The sequence below is a fragment of the Taudactylus pleione genome, unplaced genomic scaffold (assembly GCF_031769625.1).
Source record: "Taudactylus pleione unplaced genomic scaffold, aTauple2 ptg000093l, whole genome shotgun sequence".
Classification (NCBI taxonomy): domain Eukaryota; kingdom Metazoa; phylum Chordata; class Amphibia; order Anura; family Myobatrachidae; genus Taudactylus; species Taudactylus pleione.
In genome coordinates this window covers 8,495,986-8,517,654 of record NW_028284495.1, presented here as the reverse complement: position 1 = coordinate 8,517,654, position 21,669 = coordinate 8,495,986, and the positions used below count along the sequence as shown (strand labels likewise).

Sequence of the window (21,669 nt, the reverse complement as noted above, 5' to 3'; positions counted from 1 at the left end):
TAATTATGAACTCCCATAAACTGTATGGACTCCCATAAAGCGCTGTTCGCATAATTAGGCACGCCTGCGTTCAGATCTCCACTCCCCCGTTTTCAAGCACCTTCCCCTGTTACCACCCACTAACGCCTCATTCTGTCACTCAAACTACCGACCTGTCTGTGTTCAAGGAAAGAGAAATTTCTGATCATAGTGGCTAGTTTGCACACGCATATTGCGAACTTTACGCATGCGCAGTATAGCGAACATCGGTGGCATACGACTTTGCGGCCGCAACGACCGACTCTGAATGAGGTCCTAAATGGGAAGGCATGGGTCCACTATTTGAGGATTTTATTGCTAGGTGGTGGCCTCCTGGGTATCTAGTTCTGCATGTGGGCAGTAATGACTTGGGAAAATGGACTGGAATCCAACTGACCCTTAGCATGCAAGCTGAATGGGCTAAATGGCATTCCCTTTAAGGGTCAATGCAAATTGTTTGGTCTGACAAAGTTCATAACATAGTCTAGAACTGCTCACATAGTGGGCCCATAGTGGGTAAGATATGACAAAAATTTAGTGCTTCCATTGGTAAATACGTTCTTAGTTTTGGGGGTTGAGTGGTTTGTCACCCTTTCATTTGTTATGATGATCAAGAATTGTTTAGGGTGTGCAGTGTTCACCTCAGTTAAACTGGAATGTTTTTTGTGGGATATATTCTAGGGTTGAATTTGTAAGGTCACTAAGTGATGGGCTGCAATCCACCAAGACCAGTTTTGGTGGTAAAACATTGCTTCTCAGTGGCCTATAGGGGGCACAAGTGGGTCTGAAGGGCACCTTACTTGGAATTTTCCTATAAGGTTGGGCCCCAGTAGTGCTAATAGAGAGGGGAATGTAAGCCTTCACAGCTCAGTTAGTGAACAGCCAACCACATTGTTAGTGCTTTCTTGGACCACCTTTTATTTAATCTATACCAAATTAAATAAAATATTTGTGTCTTGTGTTTTCAAGTTATCGGTTATTATATTTGGTAACAAATCCATTATCCTAAGGTTCTCAAACTACAGTATAGACACCTTAATAACATAACTTTTACTTCCCTTTCTTCTCTATTTTCACAAAATAGGACCTGATTCAGAGTTGTACGCTAATGCTGCCACCACTGCATATGTGTACACAGCTGCTTTGTGAAAATATACAAATGTTGCAGTTGCCAGGAGATGAGAAGTCTACGTGCAGCATTACAAATCCAAGCATCTGCTTAAAATTTTGAAGCATTACTTAGTTACTTATATGCAGCATCAATAGTAGATCATTCAGTTGACACAGTGCTTAGTAAGCCTATGGTCCAGCAGAATGTCTATGAGTACTGAGACACCAGAGCCATATTTTTTTAATGCAGGATCACAGTCACCGGATGTGACACGCCCCAAAAATGGTTGTGACGTGCCTGCATTCTTTGCTGCCACTCCCCGATATCTCCCCCAAGTGCTACCTTACTGTCAATCACACTGTGAGTAAATTGTCACTGCATGGTATGGTAATGTACCTTGACTAATGCACTGTGCGACTTAGATGGATGCACTGTTTACTGATAATTGCTCAACTGCGTAAACATTGGTATTGCGTACAACTCTCTCAGGCCCATAGTTACATAAAGCAGTTCTACCTTCCTCCAAGTTCCCTTACATGGACTTTTGGCTCACTCAGTCCACCTCTCAGTTCAGGAGAGGTCCATACAGTAGCTTGCTCATTGCAACACTAATTACCTATCTTCTGTACATTCTAAGAGCAGTTGCATGACACATTACCTGTATATGATCCTGTCATTCTGAAATGTGATCAATTAAAACAACAGCATTAGTCGCAAGGCTCTCAGCAAGAGGCTTTGCGTGCAACAGAAAGGATCATCAGAAAATTATATGAAGTTAATGCTGAACCACAGAAACAAGTACATGGATATCAGATGATTTACAAGAGGATATTAATTAGAGTAATAGGTGGCAGATAGATCCAAAGATAACACCATTACTTAAAAAGCATCATTAGAATGTGTCAGCCTTGTATGTTCATTATAAAAAAGTTCTGAACCAGTTGAGAAGTATTCCAAGAAATATCTTTAATTTCAAACCTTTCTACTTAACTAGGTAGAGACGTTAAACTCAATAATGTCTGAATTCCAGATTTTTAAACATTTAATATTCTGCTTGACTAGAATGCAGGGAGAGAAGGTATGTACTATAAAGCTTACGAAAAAGTTCCAACTTATAGATGGTATGTGATTGTCCTTGCTGAGTACAACTGCCAGAGTCTGCATTAACCCCCATGCACCATCAGCTGTCTAGGCAATGGATGTGATTGTCCTTGCTGAGTACAACTGCCAGAGTCTTCATTAACCCCCATGCACCATCAGCTGTCTAGGCAATGGATGTGATTGTCCTTGCTGAGTACAACTGCCAGAGTCTGCATTAACCCCCATGCACCATCAGCTGTCTAGGCAATGGATGTCATTGTCCTTGCTGAGTACAACTGCCAGAGTCTGCATTAACCCCCATGCACCATCAGCTGTCTAGGCAATGTATGTGATTGTCCTTGCTGAGTACAACTGCTAGAGTCTGCATTAACCCCCATGCACCATCAGCTGTCTAGGCAATGTATGTGATATTATTTGATATCCTGCAAACCACAACTCCTAATCTATAGTTGCATTATTGCAAAATTAGCTGTGTATTTAAAGTATGTGTTTAATGCTGTACATGTTTGGAATTAGTATTGTTTAAATGTCTGTGAATTTTTTTGACTTGCTAGCCATAGTCATGACCTGTGTTTGGATGGGGATCACTGAAGCATAGTTTATAGTGCCATACTGCCTGTTTACTTAAACTTTGCAATATATGTCGACTGATCAATCTGCATTTCAACCAGCTGACCAATTGGCTCAGATGTAAGCTAGGGTCTTAATCAGGCATACTATTTCTTAACATTCAGTCTTTGGGCAGCTTGCTGAGGGTAGCAGCTTGATGTGGTTATGCATTAAGTGGTTAAAATCAAGTGGGCTTTCTGAACAGTTAAATAACAGTTGAACAACATTGAAGACCAGGTAATTACAAACCCATTACTTAGAAAATTTTATTTTTACCAAATACAAAAAAAGACAATGTATCAAAAACTTCTTTTTATAATCTCACACCATGGAATACTCTCTAAGGCTACTACATCCTTTACTCTTCCTGCAGCTCACCCTTCTGTACATATTGCTGCCTCTTTAATCTACTCTCCACTTATGAACACACATGAGCTTTTAAATTATCTACACACACTGAAAATAACATTTACAACCTGTCGCCATAAAAATCTTTCGGACAAATCCAACAATTATATATATATATCTCTCCTGCTGCTTCTATTAGCTGGTGACATATCACCAAATCCAGGCACAACCCACATTCCACACCCACAACGAACTATAAATCCAGCTAACCTCATAAACATTGCGTGCCTCCCTTCACCATCCAAGTCACTAAAATGTGCCTTATGGAATGCACGCTCTGTCTGCAATAAGCTAACATCCATCCACGACCTCTTTATTTCAACCAACCTCAACCTTCTGGCAATAACAGAAACATGGCATACACAATCAGACACTGTCTCCCCTGCTGCACTTTCACATGGTAACCAACACTTCTCACACACCTCCAGGCCTGGTAATTGTAAAGGAGGTGGGGTAGGAATATTACTCTCCCAATCTTTCACATACACAGTTCTCCCACAGGTACCTTCACTCACATTTACATCATTTGAAGTGCATTCTATCAAGACTTTCACCCCTTTCTCTCTGCGAGTTGCTGTTATCTACCGCCCACCTGGGCCACCCCAACAATTTCTGGAACACTTTTCTGCCTGGCTCCCTCACTTTCTATCCTCAGATATCTCCACCATCATTATGGGTGATTTCAATATCCCCATTGACAGTACACAATCTCCTCATGCCTCCAAACTACTCTCTTTAACATCCTCTCTTGGCCTCTCCCAATGGACTGACTCCTCTAATCATCAGGAGGGCCACTGTCTTGATCTTGTATTCACCAGACTATGCTCAGTTTCTGATTTCACTAATGCTTCTTTCCCTCTCTCAGATCATAACCTTATCACCTGCACACTCTCCTCCATTACATCAACATCATTGAAATCAACCAAACCTAAACCCAAAACCCGTAGAAATATTAATGCCATTAACCTTCAACAACTATCTACCTCTCTAAAAACAACAACTTTCGCTAATTTCTACATTCACTTCTCCTGAGACTGCTGCATCACACCTAAACCAGATTCTAGAAAAAGCCTTCGATGAAGTAGCTCCAGCTAACCATCACACACCACGTAGAGTTAGACGTCAACCGTGGCATTCTAGCTTAACAAGGCATCTACAAAAACTCTCGCCTAAAGTTGAACGTCAGTGGCGAAAGTCTAATACTCCAAGTGACTTCCTCACATTTAAGACTATCTACAACTCTTATCGTACTGCTCTGTACACTGCCAAACAAACATATTTCCAATCTCTAATCTCTGCTCAAGCTTCTAATCCAAAGCGACTTTTTAATACATTTAAACTGCTTCTTACCCCTCCATCACCCAAACCACCTGCTACTATCTGTGCACAAGATCTTGCTTCCTATTTTAGGGACAAGATTGATAAGATCCAAAATGAAATAGTAGGCTCTTCCTCAGCTAGTGACCTGCTCAATTCCCTACCTGAACCCTCTGGCACATTCTCCTCATTTGATCTCACAAACGAAGATGAAGTATCTACACTCTTCTCATCCTCCTACTCTATTACCTCTCCTCTAGATTTCATACCCTCACAAATCAGTAATTCTTTGTCTCCTGTGCTTATCCCAACCCTAACTAAAATCTGTAATCTCTCTCTCTCTACTGGCAACTTTCCATCACTGTTCAAGCACGCAGTGATTACACCCATTCTGAAAAAAACAAAATTCTGACCCTAGTACTCTCTCAAATTACCGTCCTATCTCCCAGCTCCCATGCCCCTCCAAGCTACTTGAGAGACTTTTCTACACCCGCCTCACACACTTTCTTAACTCACACAACTTATTGGACCCACTTCAATCCGGCTTTCGTTCCCTACACTCCACAGAGACAGCATTGACTAAGGTAGTAAATGATCTTGTCACTGCCAAGGCTAAAAGCCATTACTCACTCCTAATTCTTCTAGATCTCTCTGCTGCTTTTGATACTGTTGACCACTCTCTTCTCATACAAACACTACAATCCATAGGTCTTAAGGGCACAGCTCTTTCTTGGTTTTCTTCCTACCTATCTGATCGCTCTTTTACTGTTCATTTTTCTGATTCTGCCTCTTCTTCGCTACCTCTATCAGTTGGAGTACCGCAAGGCTCTGTCTTAGGTCCTCTGCTATTCTCAATCTATACCACCTCTCTTGGCAAACTAATCCGCTCTTTTGGATTTCAGTACCATCTATAAGCGGATGATACTCAAATCTACCTATCCTCTCCAGATTTATCTCCATCTGTATTGGTCCGTGTCACTGAATGTCTTTCTGCCATTTCATCTTGGATGTCATCTCCCCACCTGAAACTTAATATTTCTAAAACAGAATTAATTATATTTCCACCGGCCAATAACAGTTACCAACCTGATCTCTCTATCACTGTTGATACCTCGACCATCCACCCTGCCCCACAAGCTCGCTGCCTTGGTGTCATCCTTGACTCTGAACTGTCCTTTGTTCCCCACATTCAATCTGTCTCAAAATCATGTTACATATACTTAAAAAACATATTCAAAATTCGACAGTATCTCACACAAGACACTACAAAAACTCTAATCCATGCACTTATTATTTCCCGCATTGACTATTGCAATTGCCTCCTTACTGGTCTTCCCAAAAACAGGCTATCACCATTACAATCCATTATGAATGCAGCTGCAAGGCTTATCTTCCTTGCAAAACGTTCTTCTTCTGCTGCCCCGCTCTGTCAGTCCCTCCATTGGTTGCCGGTTTTCTACCGTATTCAATACAAAATACTTTCACTTACACATAAGGCTATTAACCAAACCACACCAACATACATCTCTTCACTCATCTCAAAATATCTCCCAACCCAACCACTCCGCTCAGCACAAGATCTGCGTCTCTCATCCCCATGCATTACTTGCTCCCATTCACGGTTACAGGACTTTCTTCGCGCTGCACCCACTCTATGGAATGAACTACCTTGCACAATAAGACTTTCATCTAGTCTCCAATCCTTCAAGCGATCCCTGAAAACTCACCTCTTCAGGCAAGCTTATCAAATTCCAGAACCTCCCACATAACCTTCATAGCTTCCATATCTAATTACATCCCCTTTTTACAGTCCACACACAATCTCACTCATTATCTTTCTCTCACATCCTCATGACATTTGGTCGACATTCCTGTGTGACTGGATTATGCAGCCAACCAAGAAACTGCATTCTGGCTGGACCAAATGCAATATATAGCACCTATCCTTGTGTATCAATGCCTATTTCCTTATAGATTGTAAGCTTGCGAGCAGGGCCTTCCTACCTATATATCTGTCTGTTATGACCCAGTTTTGTTCTATTAATGTTTACAATTGTAAAGCGCAACGGAATATGCTGCGCTATATAAGAAACTGTTAATAAATAAATAATAAATAAATAAAATAAGTGACAATGTTTTCAAAATGTTATCCGAACCAGTGTAGTATGGATTTATTTATTTATTTATTTTTTATGCAGAGCAAACAATTACTTTCCATAAAAAAACAAACATGATGTTCAACATTTAAAGAGATAGGTTGAGATCTTTCACAGATTCCTATATGGAAAAGGGAGATTCTGCACAGAACCAAGTTGTCAATTAGTACATACCAACAATATTAAATCTTTCTATCACTCTATATTCATCTCTCTTTATATAATAAAGATAATTAATTTTGATTAGCCAGGTCTCTCTAGATTGTATCACTTATTTCCAGATTCCTATAGCTCCACTCAATACTAATATCTTTGGTTTTATGTTTTCATTAATCTTTACTTTTATATTTACCCTTTTTGATAATTTAATAATTTTATTCTCATTACTCACATGTCTTTGCTTTTGTTTCGTGAGAGAACAATTATAATCTCATACACATGTATATAAAATGATTATATTAATGAATTATCCAATATAAGCTCTAACATAAATTGTTCTATTGGCTGTTGACTTTGTCAATCAAGATAAACCCCGTGGATTGGCCAATGGGAGGAATTATGCTCCCTGACACTAATTGGCCCAATATACTTGTCAATCTAGATGAACTCCAGTGATCTGTCTGGAGGCAGGTAACAGATGACAGACTGCCTCAGTTTGTCCAATTGCGACAGGGAATACGACCACCAGCACACTTCTAACGAGGTAGGAGTTTAGCTTAAAAGTACAGCCTGCACAAGAGACATGGAAGGTGAACAAGCCACCATTCGGGCAAAACGCTGTACACGGTCCGGACTCCCACAGATGTAACACGGCTATCATATGTATACTAGCTGACTGACTGCCGTGTCAGTTTCAGCTGCTGAGCTCCACATTGATTGGGAGGCACTCTGTGATTTTGTGCTTTAAACCAATAACTGTTTACCAGTGTATATATCTATTCGAACTACACACACACTCTCTTTTCTCTGCACATTGGCTGATTGCATTTTTTGGTTGGATTGTGTCTTGCCATTCATACATTGTCAACTATATATTGTAAACATCTAGTGTTTGGAGACAATTTCCTGGACAATATATGATTGCACTTACCCCAATGATATGCAGATGAATTAGTAGTGCTCATGGACCTCTTTTGACATAGCTGAGACATTTGGATCATAAGGAACTCTATTTACAGGGATTTCTTGCCACTTAGTAAATTTTCTGCTGGAATAATTATGCTGAATAATTCTATAATTAAGCAGAATTGTTGAGACTGTTATTAGCATAGACATTCAAAGTTTCAATACACAACTGATGTGACTAGGAGGGATGCAGTCGGGATGCCAATGGTCTAAATGCTGACCGTCAGCATCCCGACTGTTTAATCCCGGCAAGTGTCTAATGAACGGCATTGAAATCCCGACGCCGGTCATTAGACCTATGCCGGGAGCCAGACGCCTGGCTTACCTTCGATCGGTAAGCCGGGTGTCAGGCTCCTGACGTAGGGCTTATAACCGGCGTCGGGATTTCTATGCCAGTCATTAGACACTTGCTGGGATTAAACAGTCAGGATGCCGACGGATGGCAGGGGGGAGGGTTAGGTTAGTGGCTCCCGGGGGGGACTTAGGGTTAGGCACCCCCTGGAAGGTTAGGGTTAGGCTAGGGGAAGGGGAGGTTAGGTTTAGGCACCCCCGGGGGGAGGTTAGGGATAGGCACCCCCACGGGTGACTTAGCGTTAGGCTGCGGGGAAGGGGAGGTTAGGTTTAGGCACTTAGAGGGGGGTTAGGCACTTGGGGGGGTTAGGGTTAGGCACTCCTAAGGGAGGGTTAGGGTTAGGGAGGAAGTTAGGTTAGTAAATCGAAACATAAACTTACCTGTCAGGATCTTACTGCCGGGTTTCTGCTGTCGGGCATCATACTGATCCCGATTAGGAGCTCTTACTTATTTTGTGACCTCCAAAGATACAATCTTATTTCTTAGAGACAATTTGATATAGCCGATATAAATGCCAATTATTGCTCTGCATTTTGTTCTTCGATGGTCCAATGTACAGCCCTTTTGTGAGGCTTATTTACAATTCTCTTTTATGCATAACTAACACAATTGGAGCCATTAGTATTAGGGATGTGCGCCAACCCCCCCGTTTTGGTTTTGTTTTTCATTTTGGATCTGTATATCCTTAGTGTTTTGGATCTGGTTTTGCAAAACCACCCTTGCGTGTTTTGGTTTTGGATCTGGATCTTTTTTAAAAAAATGATAAAAACAGGTAAAACCACATAATTTGGGCCTGTTTTTGTTCCTACAGAGTTATTAACCTTAATAACATTTATTCCCAGTCATTTGCAGTCAATTTTGACCACCTCACAGATCACAATATTGATTTTTTTTCTAGGTTAGGCCTAGAGCCAAAATGTTGCATCCAGCTAGCTGGCTGACTAAACTAAGCGACAGCAGTGGGCGGCACTAACATGTGGCCATTTTTAAAACATGAAAGGGGCATACAGGAGATGCTGAGTGTGGCCATTACAGCTTCTGGACATTCATAAACAATCAAATTCAAAATGTCAGGCAGCAATGCCCCAACCAGCACATAATGCAGAGAAAAGAGGTGCAAGATGGAATAGACCATCAGGTTGCTGCTGTCTGATGATAATAAGTGCGGCTAATGCACACGCACACAGAAAAAAAAATACACTTTTTATTTTATATATTTATATATACATATATATTATTTTTTTTTTAGTCCAGAACTTGGGGCCTGAAGCACCCCTGACCGAGGCAGCAACAATCGACGACACAGGCAGCACTAGGTTGCTGTCTGATAATAAGTGTGGCTAACGCACACGCACACACAGAAAAAAAATACAGTTTTTATTATATATATTTTTATTTTTGACCAGAACTTGGGGCCGGGCAGCACCGCTGACCGAGGCAGCAGCCATTTACGGCACAGGCAGCACTAAGTTGCTGTCTGATAATAAGTGCGGCTAACGCACACACACACGCAGAAAAAAAAAATACACTTTTTATTATATATATATTTTTATTTTTGTCCAGAACTTGGGGCCCGGAGCATCCCTGACTGAGGCAGCAGCAATTGATGACACAGACAGCACTAGGTTGCTGTCTGATAAGAAGTATGGCTAATGCACACACAGACACAGAGAAAAAATACACTTTTTATTATAGAATTTTTTTTTTTGTCCTGAACTTGGGGCCCGGAGCACCCCTGACCAAGGCAGCAGCGATCAATGACACAGGTAGCACTAGGTTGTTGTCTGATGATAATAAGTGCAGCTAACGCACATCCACACACAGAAGAAAATACCCTTTTTATTGTATATATATTAGGGGTGAGCGGGTTCGGATTTCTGAAATCCGAACCCCCCCGAGCCCCCCCGATCCGAGTCCGATCCGAGTCAGGCTCGACTTTTCCCGCCTGACTCGGATCTGAAATCGAGGCAAAACGTCATCATCCCGCCTTCCGAGTCTCGCGGGTTTTGGATCCTATATAAGGTACCCGCGTCGGCGCCATTTTCTCACTCGGCTGTGGACAGTGAAGAGGGAGGGTGGGAGTTAGGGCTGTGTAGTGTAGTGTAGTGTAGTGTAGTGTAGTGCTGCTGTTGTCCACTACTTCAAAGTCCATAGGGGCTGGCTGTGTTGTGCTGTGCTGCTGTTGTTAATAGGGGCTGTGTCCACTACTTCAAAGTCCATAGGGGCTGGCTGGACTGTGTTGTGCAGTCAGTTCTCCATAGGGGCTGTGTCCACTCCAAAGTCCTGTGCAGTGTCCCAGTCCTAAAGGAGTGCTGTAGTGTTGTCCAGGGGGTGCTCTGTCCATCAGGGGTGCTCCCCCCAAGTGCTAAAAAAATAATATATTTTCTGTGTTTGTGAATTGTGTGCGCAGTAGCCGCACGTGCATCAACAAAGTAGTGCCAAGCGTGCGCCTGTGTCATAAGTAAAGGGCCGGCTGGCTTGACCGTTAAAGGGTGCTGTAACCCCCGAAAGTACACTCCAGTCCAAACCAAAAAAAAATTATTTTCTGTGTTTGTGAATTGTGTGCGCAGTAGCCGCACGTGCATCAACAAAGTAGTGCCAAGCGTGCGCCTGTGTCATAAGTAAAGGGCCGGCTGGCTTGACCGTTAAGGGTGCTGTAACCCCCGAAAGTACACTCCAGTCCAAACCAAAAAAAAAATTATTTTCTGTGTTTGTGAATTGTGTGCGCAGTAGCCGCACGTGCATCAACAAAGTAGTGCCAAGCGTGCGCCTGTGTCATAAGTAAAGGGCCGACTGGCTTGACCGTTAAGGGTGCTGTAACCCCCGAAAGTACACTCCAGTCCAAACCAAAAAAAAAATTATTTTCTGTGTTTGTGAATTGTGTGCGCAGTAGCCGCACGTGCATCAACAAAGTAGTGCCAAGCGTGCACCTGTGTCATAAGTAAAGGGCCGGCTGGCTTGACCGTTAAGGGTGCTGTAACCCCCGAAAGTACACTCCAGTCCAAACCAAAAAAAAAATTATTTTCTGTGTTTGTGAATTGTGTGCGCAGTAGCCGCACGTGCATCAACAAAGTAGTGCCAAGCGTGCGCCTGTGTCATAAGTAAAGGGCCGGCTGGCTTGACCGTTAAGGGTGCTGTAACCCCCGAAAGTACACTCCAGTCCAAACCAAAAAAAAATTATTTTCTGTGTTTGTGAATTGTGTGCGCAGTAGCCGCACGTGCATCAACAAAGTAGTGCCAAGCTTGCGCCTGTGTCATAAGTAAAGGGCCGGCTGGCTTGACCGTTAAGGGTGCTGTAACCCCCGAAAGTACACTCCAGTCCAGACCAAAAAAAAAATTATTTTCTGTGTTTGTGAATTGTGTGCGCAGTAGCCGCACGTGCATCAACAAAGTAGTGCCAAGCGTGCGCCTGTGTCATAAGTAAAGGGCTGGCTGGCTTGACCGTTAAAGGGTGCTGTAACCCCCAAAGTACACTCCAGTCCAAACCAAAAAAAAAATTATTTTCTGTGTTTGTGAATTGTGTGCGCAGTAGCCGCACGTGCATCAACAAAGTAGTGCCAAGCGTGCGCCTGTGTCATAAGTAAAGGGCCGGCTGGCTTGACCGTTAAAGGGTGCTGTAACCCCCGAAAGTACACTCCAGTCCAAACCAAAAAAAAATTATTTTCTGTGTTTGTGAATTGTGTGCGCAGTAGCCGCACGTGCATCAACAAAGTAGTGCCAAGCGTGCGCCTGTGTCATAAGTAAAGGGCCGGCTGGCTTGACCGTTAAGGGTGCTGTAACCCCCGAAAGTACACTCCAGTCCAAACCAAAAAAAAAATTATTTTCTGTGTTTGTGAATTGTGTGCGCAGTAGCCGCACGTGCATCAACAAAGTAGTGCCAAGCGTGCGCCTGTGTCATAAGTAAAGGGCCGGCTGGCTTGACCATTAAAGGGTGCTGTAACCCCCAAAGTACACTCCAGTCCAAACCAAAAAAAAAATTATTTTCTGTGTTTGTGAATTGTGTGCGCAGTAGCCGCACGTGCATCAACAAAGTAGTGCCAAGCGTGCGCCTGTGTCATAAGTAAAGGGCCGGCTGGCTTGACCGTTAAAGGGTGCTGTAACCCACAAAGTACACTCTAGTCCAAACCCCAAAAAAAATTATTTTCTGTGTTTAGCCGCACGTATATATCAAATCGATATAACATAAATGGAGGACCAAACTTTCTCCGATAAAAATAAAATAGAGAAAGATCAAGAACCACTTCCTCCTAGTGCTGAAGCTGCTGCCACTAGTCATGACATAGACGATAACATGCCATCAACGTCGTCTGCCAAGGCCGATGCCCAATGTCATAGTAGAGGGCACATACAATCCCAAATGGCAAAGTTCAGGAAAATGACCTTGAAAAAGACATTTAAATCAGCTGAAGAGAAACGTAAACTTGCCAATATGCCATTTACGACACGGAGTGGCAAGGAACGGCTAAGGTCGATCCCTAGTATGTTCATGACTAGTGGTTCAGCTTCACATGACGATGGAAGCCCTCCTCCCACTAAAAAAATCAAAAGAGTTAAGCTGGCAAAAGCACAGCGAAGAACTGTGCTTTCTAAGAAGATATCACAAATCCCCAAGGAGAGTCCAAGTGTGGTGGTGGTTGCGATGCCTGACCTTCCCAGCACTGGACGGGAAGAGGTGGCTCTTTCCACCATTTGCACGCCCCCTGCAAGTGCTGAAAGGAGCACCCACAGTCCACTTGCTGATATGCAAATTGAAGATGTCACTGTTGAAGTACAACAGGATGAGGATACTGGTGTAGCTGGCGCTGAGGAGGAAGTTGGCGAGGAGGATTCTGATGGTGATGTGGTTTGTTTAAATCAGGCTCCGGGGGAGACAGTTGTTGTCCGTGGGATGAAAAAGCCCATCACGGTCATGCCTGGGCAGAAGACCAAACATTCCACCTCTTTGGTCTGGCAATATTTCTATCCAAATCCGGACAACAACTGTCTTGCCATATGTACCATATGTAAAGGTGAAATAAGTAGGGGTAGGGACGTCAACCACCTAGGAACATCCTCCCTTATACGGCACCTGCAGCGCGTTCATAAAAAGTTACTGTCAAGTTCAGAAACTTTGGCTAAGACCGTAAGCAGTCCAGGGACACCTAAATCCCGTTGTCCTGTTGTATCCAAGCGCCTGCAAACCACACCGTCAACTCCCTCCTCGTCAATTTCCTCCTTAGTTAGGATCGGAAGTAGTCCTGCAGGCCATGTCACTGGCATGACTGACTCTCCTATCCGGGATTCCTCCGGAGGATCCTGCATTGCTACGCCTACTGCTGCCGCTGCTGCTGTTGCTGCTGCTGGGAGTCGTTCATCATCCCAGAGAGGAAGTAGGAACACCACTACTTTTACTAAACAATTGACCCTCCAACAGTCCTTAGCGAGGAGGATGAAGTACGACAGCAGTCATCCTGAAGCAAAACGTATAACTGAGGCCTTGACTGCTATGTTGGTGTTAGACGTGCGTCCGGTATCCGCCATTAGTGCAGTGGGATTTAGACAATTGATGGAGGTAGTGTGTCCCCGGTTCCAAATCCCGTCTAGATTCCACTTCACTAGGCAGGCGATACCGAGACTGTACAGAAACGTCAGAAAAAGTGTCCTCAGTGTCCTGAAAAATGCCGTTGTACACAATGTCCACTTAACCACGGACATGTGGACAAGTGGAACAGGGCAGACTAAGGACTATAGGACTGTGACAGCCCACTGGGTAGATGTATCACCTTACGCAGCAACAGCAGCAGCGTCACCAGTAGCAGCATCTCAGAAATGCCAGCTCGTTACAAGGCAGGCTACGCTGTGTATCACCGGTTTCAGTAAGAGGCACACCGCCGACAACCTCTTAGAGAAACTGAGGGAAATCATCGCCCAGTGGCTTACCCCACTTAGACTCTCCTGGGGATTTGTGATATCTGACAATGCCACCAATATTGTGCGGGCATTACATCTGGGCAAATTCCAGCACGTCCCATGTTTTGCTCACACAATAAACTTGGTGGTGCAGAATTTTCTGAAAAGCGACAGGGGCGTGCAGGAGACGCTTTGGGTGGCCCGAAAAATTTCTGGCCACTTTCGCCATTCAGCGACTGCGTGCCGAAGACTGGAGCGCCAGCAAACACTCTTGAACCTGCCCCACCATCACCTGAAGCAAGAGGTTGTGACGCGGTGGAACTCAACCCTCTATATGCTTCAGAGGATGGAGGAGCAGCAAAAGGCCATACAAGCCTATACATCCACCTATGACATAGGCAAAGGAGGGGGTATGCACCTGACTCAAGCGCAGTGGAGAATGATTTCCGTGTTGTGCAAGGTTCTCCAGCCCTTCGAACTTGCCACACGTGAAGTCAGTTCAGACACTGCCAGCTTGAGTCAGGTCATTCCCCTCATCAGGCTTTTGCAGAAGCAGCTGGAGAAAGTGAAGGAGGAGCTAAGACGGAGCGATTCCGCTCGGCATGTGGGACTTGTGGATGAAGCCCTTCATTCTCTTTGCCAGGATTCCAGGGTGGTCAATCTGTTGAAATCAGACCACTACGTTTTGGCCACCGTGCTCGATCCTAGGTTTAAAGCCTATGTGGTGTCTCTCTTTCCAGCCGACACAAGCCTGCAGAGGTGCAAAGACCTGCTGGTGAACACACTGTCAGCTGAAGCGGAACGTGACACGTCAACGGCTCCTTCTTCATTTTCTCCTGCAACTGGGGCTGCCAGGAAAAAACTTAGGTATCCTAAGCAACCCGCTGGCGGTGATGCAGGGCAGGCAGGACCAAGTTTGGACATCTGGTCCGGACTGAAGGACCTGGCAACAATTTCTGACATGTCTACTGTCACTGCATATGATACTGTCACCATTGACAGAATGGTGGAGGATTACATCGGTGACAGCATCCAATTAGGCATGGCAGACAGTCCATACCTGTACTGGCAGGAAAAAGAGGCAATTTGGAGGCCCCTGTACAAACTGGCTCTATTTTACCTGAGTTGCCCCCCCTCCAGTGTGTACTCCGAAAGAGTGTTTAGTGCAGCCGGGAACCTTGTCAGCGAAAGGCGTAGGAGGTTGCTTCCACAGAATGTGGAGAAGATGATGTTCATCAAAATGAATTATCAGCTCTTCCAGGGAGACCAGCCTCCAGAAGGTACAGAGGGACCTGTGGTGGTGGATTCAAGTGGGGACGAGTTAATACTTTGTGAGGATGAGGATGTACACACTGAAGAGGGTGAGGAATCGGTGGATGAGGAGGATGAGGATGACATCTTGCCTCCATAGAGCCAGTTTGTGCAGGGACACATTAATTGCCAGCTTGTTTTGTGGGGGCCCAAACGAACCAATCATTTCAGCCACAGTTGTGTGGCAGACCCTGGCGCCGAAATGATTGGTTTGTTAAAGTGTGCATGTCCTGTTTATACAACATAAGGGTGGGTGGGAGGGCCCAAGGACAATTCCATCTTGCACCTCTTTTTTTTCTTTGCATTATGTACAGTTTGGGGCCTAGTTTTTCAAACTGCCATCCTGTCTGCCACTGCAGTTTCACGCCTAGATGGGTCACGTGTTTGTGCCGCCCACTCGCTTAGCATAGTCATCCAGCTACCTCGGTGCAACGTTTTGGACATAAAAACACTATTGTGAGGTGTGAGGTGTTCAGAATAGACTGGAAATGAGTGGAAATTAAGGTTATTGAGGTTAATAATAGCATAGGAGCAGAAAAACCTACAAATTCTGTGATTTTAGCTGTTTTTATGCTTTTTTAAAAAAAAATACAGATCCAAAACACAAAACCCAGAACCCAAAACACGGAAGGGTGGTTTTGGCAAAACCAATCCAGATCCAAAACACGAAGAAAGATCCAGATCCAAAACCAAAACACAAAACACGAAAAGTGGCCGGTGCACACCCCTAATATATATACATATATATATATATATTTTTTTTTTTTGTTCAGAACTTGGGGCACGGAGCACCCCTGACCGAGGCAGCAGCGATTGATGACACAGGCAGCACACCACCAGCCCAGATGGACACAGCAGACAGCACCAGCCCAGATGGACACAGCAGACAGCACCAGCCCAGATGGACACAGCAGACAGCACCAGCCCTACACTACCCAACCCTCCCTGTTCACTCTCCACAGCTGTAGTGAAATGACGCCACCACAGGGACTCCATATATAGCAGAGACGAAAGCTCGCGAGCCGCGAGATTTAGTCTCTGAGGTTTTGTCTCGGTTTCAGATCCGGGGCCGGTGGGGGAACCGAACGCACGTTCTGTTCTCGCCCCGGATTTCTAAATTTGGGTGGGTTCGGATCTCAGAGATCCGAACCCACTCATCTCTAATTAGAACTCATTGGTGCAAGAATGATAGAGAGGGTTCTGATTATTAGTGATGTTTAATTTTACTACTGATTTATCCGATATGCATAATTAACATTTGAGTTATAAGAACTTACCTGTATATAAAGGGTACATTTTGATGTGATCAATCTTTGAATCAACCAAATTTTTGGAGTTGTACAATAGCTTATGATACATATATGATATTATTGACTGGTAAATACATGTGATTAATTATTTATGGAACAATTAAAGTATGCTTATGCAATACTTTTTTTGAAATATGTAATTTCTAACAAAGTGGACTCTTGAAACGAGACAGTTCTACAATCACCCTGCTTTGTTTTTACCTGGGCATTCACACTTTCCCGAGTGGTTGCATACCTACAGTCATACCATACTGTATATGCCCAATCTCGTCTGATCTTGGAAGCTATACAGTATTGGCCCAGGTTAGTACTTGGATAGGAGACCACCTGGGAATACCTGGTACTGTTGGTTTATGAATAAGGAGGTGGATTGGGACAAAGTGGTAACACAGCAGATAATGTATGTATCTTTGTTCCCACACATTCATTGGTCTGGACAATCAGCAAATCACATTATTGCTATAATACCAAGGTTATTAAGGTACCTATCCTCAAATACAAAACTTCTATGAAACTGGTATAATACTCATATTAACTATAAATAATCGTAGGAGATTTATTACCCTCAAATATTTTCAGTTCTTTATAGATGAGGTATTACCTTTAATGATATTAATTTTTTGCAAAACTAATTTTCTGTGTAGCACAAAGGGTCATTTACAATTTTAACTGTTTATTAAAAGTTATATTTTAATATTATACTTCATGTAAAATTCTACTTTAAGAGTTCCCCAGCAACAAGCCCTTCTTTGTCTCTTTTTTGGTGTTTCATCTTTCACAGATTGCAAACTTCTAATGGGTTGGTCAGTATAATGATTATCTGAGTCTTTTGTAAGACATGTTGGATATCTTGTGGAAAGATCTGCAGAGAGGGTACAGAACAGTACTTAACATGGTAGAAAAACATAGAAGGTCATTATCCATATACACTGAAAAGGAAAAAATCACATGAGTTTTTGTAAGCAAAAAGAACAGTTAATTGAGAATGGGAAACACATAATGATTTTGTTCTGTGGTGTAATTATAATATTTGGCTTGTTTTTACTCTGATTATGGTATGCAGCAGAAAGTAAAACAATTGTTCCTAACTGTTTGCAGAATGAACAATGTGTGACTCATAACAGAGACAATATTGGATAGAATGCCTTTTATTAAAATGTCTTTGTTTCAAATTTTGGACATACATCCTTGAGTGTTTGCTCATTCCAAGTTGGATATAATTGACTTTGCAGCTGTAATTTAATATTCTGTCTGTCTCATAATTCATAAACTACAGATTAAAAATTGGCACTTTATTTTTCCAACCTCTAAACTGTTTTTACTTCTCTTTCCCTACATTTAACAGCAGATTCCAAGATCTGTCTGTTTGGAGTCCTAGGCGTAAATTTACTAAAGTGAGATTTTTTAGAAGTGGAGTTGTTGTCCATAGCAACCAATCATATTCTACTTAACATTTAACAAGCACCTTCTAAAATGTTAATAGCTAGAATCTGCTATTGGCAACATCTCCACTTCTAAAAACTCTAATTTTAGTAATTGTCCCCCTTACTGTAGACCAGGAACCAATGATGTACAACACTGGAGTTTTTAAAGAAATCGCTCTTTATATTCTAGAATAACAACAGATTCATATAGTAAATAAGAAAAATCAATCTTGGCACTAAAGCAGTGTACTGTACATACAAAAATTGTGCAAACAATTATTGGGATTAAGGGCCCGATTCAGACCCGGTCGCAAGCTCTGAGCGCTCACAACCGGGTCGATGTTTGCCCACTGGGCATGCTGCACATGATTGAGCTGGCTCTGTCATGCGCATGCACGAGACCCGGCTAGCGATGGGTGCTCCATCGCTCCAGGTCTCGCACCAAAGGGGGCGAGCTGTCGATGGTGATTGACAGCTCGCCCCATTTGGTAGGCGTGGCTGGGGGGTGGCTTCACAAACAGAGGCGTTCCCAAGCGAATGCCTGCTGTTTGTGGGCGGCCCCACTGACATCACCAGTGATGTCAGTGGGAGAGCTTCCGGCTCTATTAGAGCCGAAAGCTCTCTGGGGCTTGCGGCCACGAGACCCTACCACAAGGGTCTTGTCACAAGCCCGATGGTCGCGATGGTCTTGACCATCGTGACCATCAACCTGGTCACTCACTATAGCTGTGGGTGGGCTCCCACAGCTATGCGAGCGGCCAGGAGGCCGCTCCAAAAACAAAAAAAACGCCCTGATTCAGAGTGAGCATCCGTCTCTGAATCAGGCCCTAAATTCAATGAAGAAAATGTAACATAAATGAGGATTTTGCAGGTTGGGTTTATTTATCTTTAAAGAAAATTGTTAAATAAATTTAAATTAACCACAGGAAAATAAAAAAAATACTCTTAAGTCACCCATTTGTTTTATTATTCCCTTTTGTTAACTTAACTTAAACCTAGAAATAACACACTGACACATGTATATGGAATTAAAAGAGGTCACAGCCAGAATTTATTGATCAAATTGAAATTTTAGAATAGGTGGCAAGAAGAAAGCAGTGCTCCGAGGCCACAGGCCAGACGATACCAATATTAATAAAAGGGGCGGATCCCCGCCTTGCACAGACTGACCTGGGGCAGTACCATCCTCCCCTAATTGGCGCAGCATTGGTCCCTCCCTTGGAACAATGACCGTGTCCCCCCTTTAGGCAGTGACAAACTGGATGCTCTCAAAGGAAGAATGCTACCACAGGCACTCCTGCGCTAATAATAGGCCGCTTCCCGCCAGGCTGCACATCTACCTGTTGGAAGCAAACACAGACAAATACACAATCCAACAACAGAAAAATTTACACAAACCATCTTACATGGGTGGGTGGGTGGGGTTGAAATAAAACTGGAAAGAGGAAGATGGCTCCCTTCACCAGGCTATTTATATGGGACCTCTAAATCCTACCATAGGCTTATACTCCTCAAATGACCAATAACTAACCGCACCCCCCTCCAGCTTTTAACCCTTAACTTACCTAACAAAATTACATATCAAACAGGGTGCTTATCTATCCTCAAACTTATTCAAGTATTCGGATGCATTTTCATATAGAGGAAAATGTGATGAGAGCATAATAGAATGAGACTGTATCAGCAATAGTTATGCAATATAAGAATTTTACCAACCAATTATTTACATTGCAAAATAATCTACTTATATAATTTTAATGTTGTTTGCAGTGATGTGCGGTGAAGTCAGTGGCTAAGGAGGCACTGGCTGATTAACACTCCCCCTTAAAAAGAAATAGCGTAGGGTTACCCGTATTGAACAGTAACCAGCACCAGGCTGAACCAGTCAGGGGAATAATGCAAAAGCAGGGGGTACACTCAGTGTTGGGTCCCCCTGCCATCACATTAACCACTCTGTAAACTAGTCAGCCCAAGTGTGGAATTTCTCGGAAACTGGGGATCCCCAAAAAATTAAATTGGGTGCCTCCTCCAGAGCAACAACCAGCACTGTGCTGAAAGCCCACCCGTCTACCCATGGCTTCTGTCTTTGGGAGTTCTTGCATGCTCCTTCACCGATGGCGGACTGACAGCAGTTGCCTCACACTTGCATATATAAGCCAGCCAGAGGGGGCGGGGCGATGATGTGGTGAGCCGTGATTGGCTCACGGTGGCCATCTTGAATTTCAAAAATGAAGCTGAGCTCCATTTTTTAAACTGGAACCACTGCTGAACTATGGCTATCAGGGACTGGATCCTCTCAGATCCAGGCCTTCCACCATGCCAGCTATCTCTGCCAGGTCCCACCGCTGCTAACGCCTGCATCTCCATCATGTCCCTGCCGCATATGCCTCTACCCACCCAGTGATGTTGGCAGATCCATCACTGGAGAGCGGATTTAGTGATGGATCCACTGTCCAATCACATCTGCCTGACTGATAGGGGCAAGCTTTCATTTGGGTTGAAGGCAGGTCTCTGTCAATATGACACTTGTATAGGTGCTGCCTTGCCCTATTTTTTGATTGGGCTTTTACAGCCCGTGGCATGGCCCTGCCCCCCGCTTTAGCTGCTTTTTTGTTATTAGCGGGAGGCAGCACTCTCATAATGCAAAGCAGAAATTTATGACACAGAATACGTGTTATAAATATTTTCTTTGTATTATTTTAATCATTATGACAGTTGAGGCTCTGCATCCCCTGACTGCATGTCCCTGGTTGTTTGTAAATAAGTAAGACAAAATTAAACCCCCCTAAAATACTACTTCTGCTTAGCATAAACTTAAAAATATTATGTTTCAGCTGCATAATAAACATGAAAACCTACTGAAACATATTAAGTCTACCCAGCAACATTGTGTATATGAACATTTTGGATAGCATAAATCAAAATTGTTTCAACTTATCATGCATTATCTGAAAAATCCATGTATGTCTGCCTATAAAATGTGCAAGCATTTTATTCTTGAGAGGAGCTGATTTCATAGAATGTACATACTGTATCTTTTACTGGGTCTCAAGTTAAAATCTTTGTTTAAATGTATGCACATCACGTTCATTGAGAAAATGATCAATGAGCCAAACACTTGAAGCAGAAATTGTAAGGGAAAAAAACAGCTCTTCGCTTGTTGCTAAAATAACTTGTTAAAGGCACAGGTATGATGCTACTATAATATTGTCTGGATTAAAGTCAAAGACAAATACAGGCTTTCACAAATGGAAATTCTGAAGAAATTTATTAAGCAGATATTTCTAAAATTATGGCATGATTATTGTCTTTCTCCCCCCCCCCCCAATATTTATTGTTTAAAGAGATGCAGGCAATTAAATTAAATCAGAATCTTGAATTATAGATTTTAAAGTTCACATGCATTGTGACTCATTTTGATTGCAGATGGAAGTTTCAAGTAATATGTTCAACTATATGTTCTATTAAATTGTAGGTGTTTGTATTTTATAAAGTCGATTAAAAAGATTATCTAAAGATAATAATTTTTATCTAAAGG

The 21,669-nt window shown here is 43.1% G+C and overlaps 1 pseudogene; it reads left to right on the top strand.

The window, feature by feature from the left end:
- The first annotated feature begins 16,940 nt into the window (after window positions 1-16,940).
- LOC148526819 (5S ribosomal RNA) lies at window positions 16,941-17,059 on the top strand (annotated as a pseudogene).
- The last annotated feature ends 4,610 nt before the right edge of the window (window positions 17,060-21,669 follow it).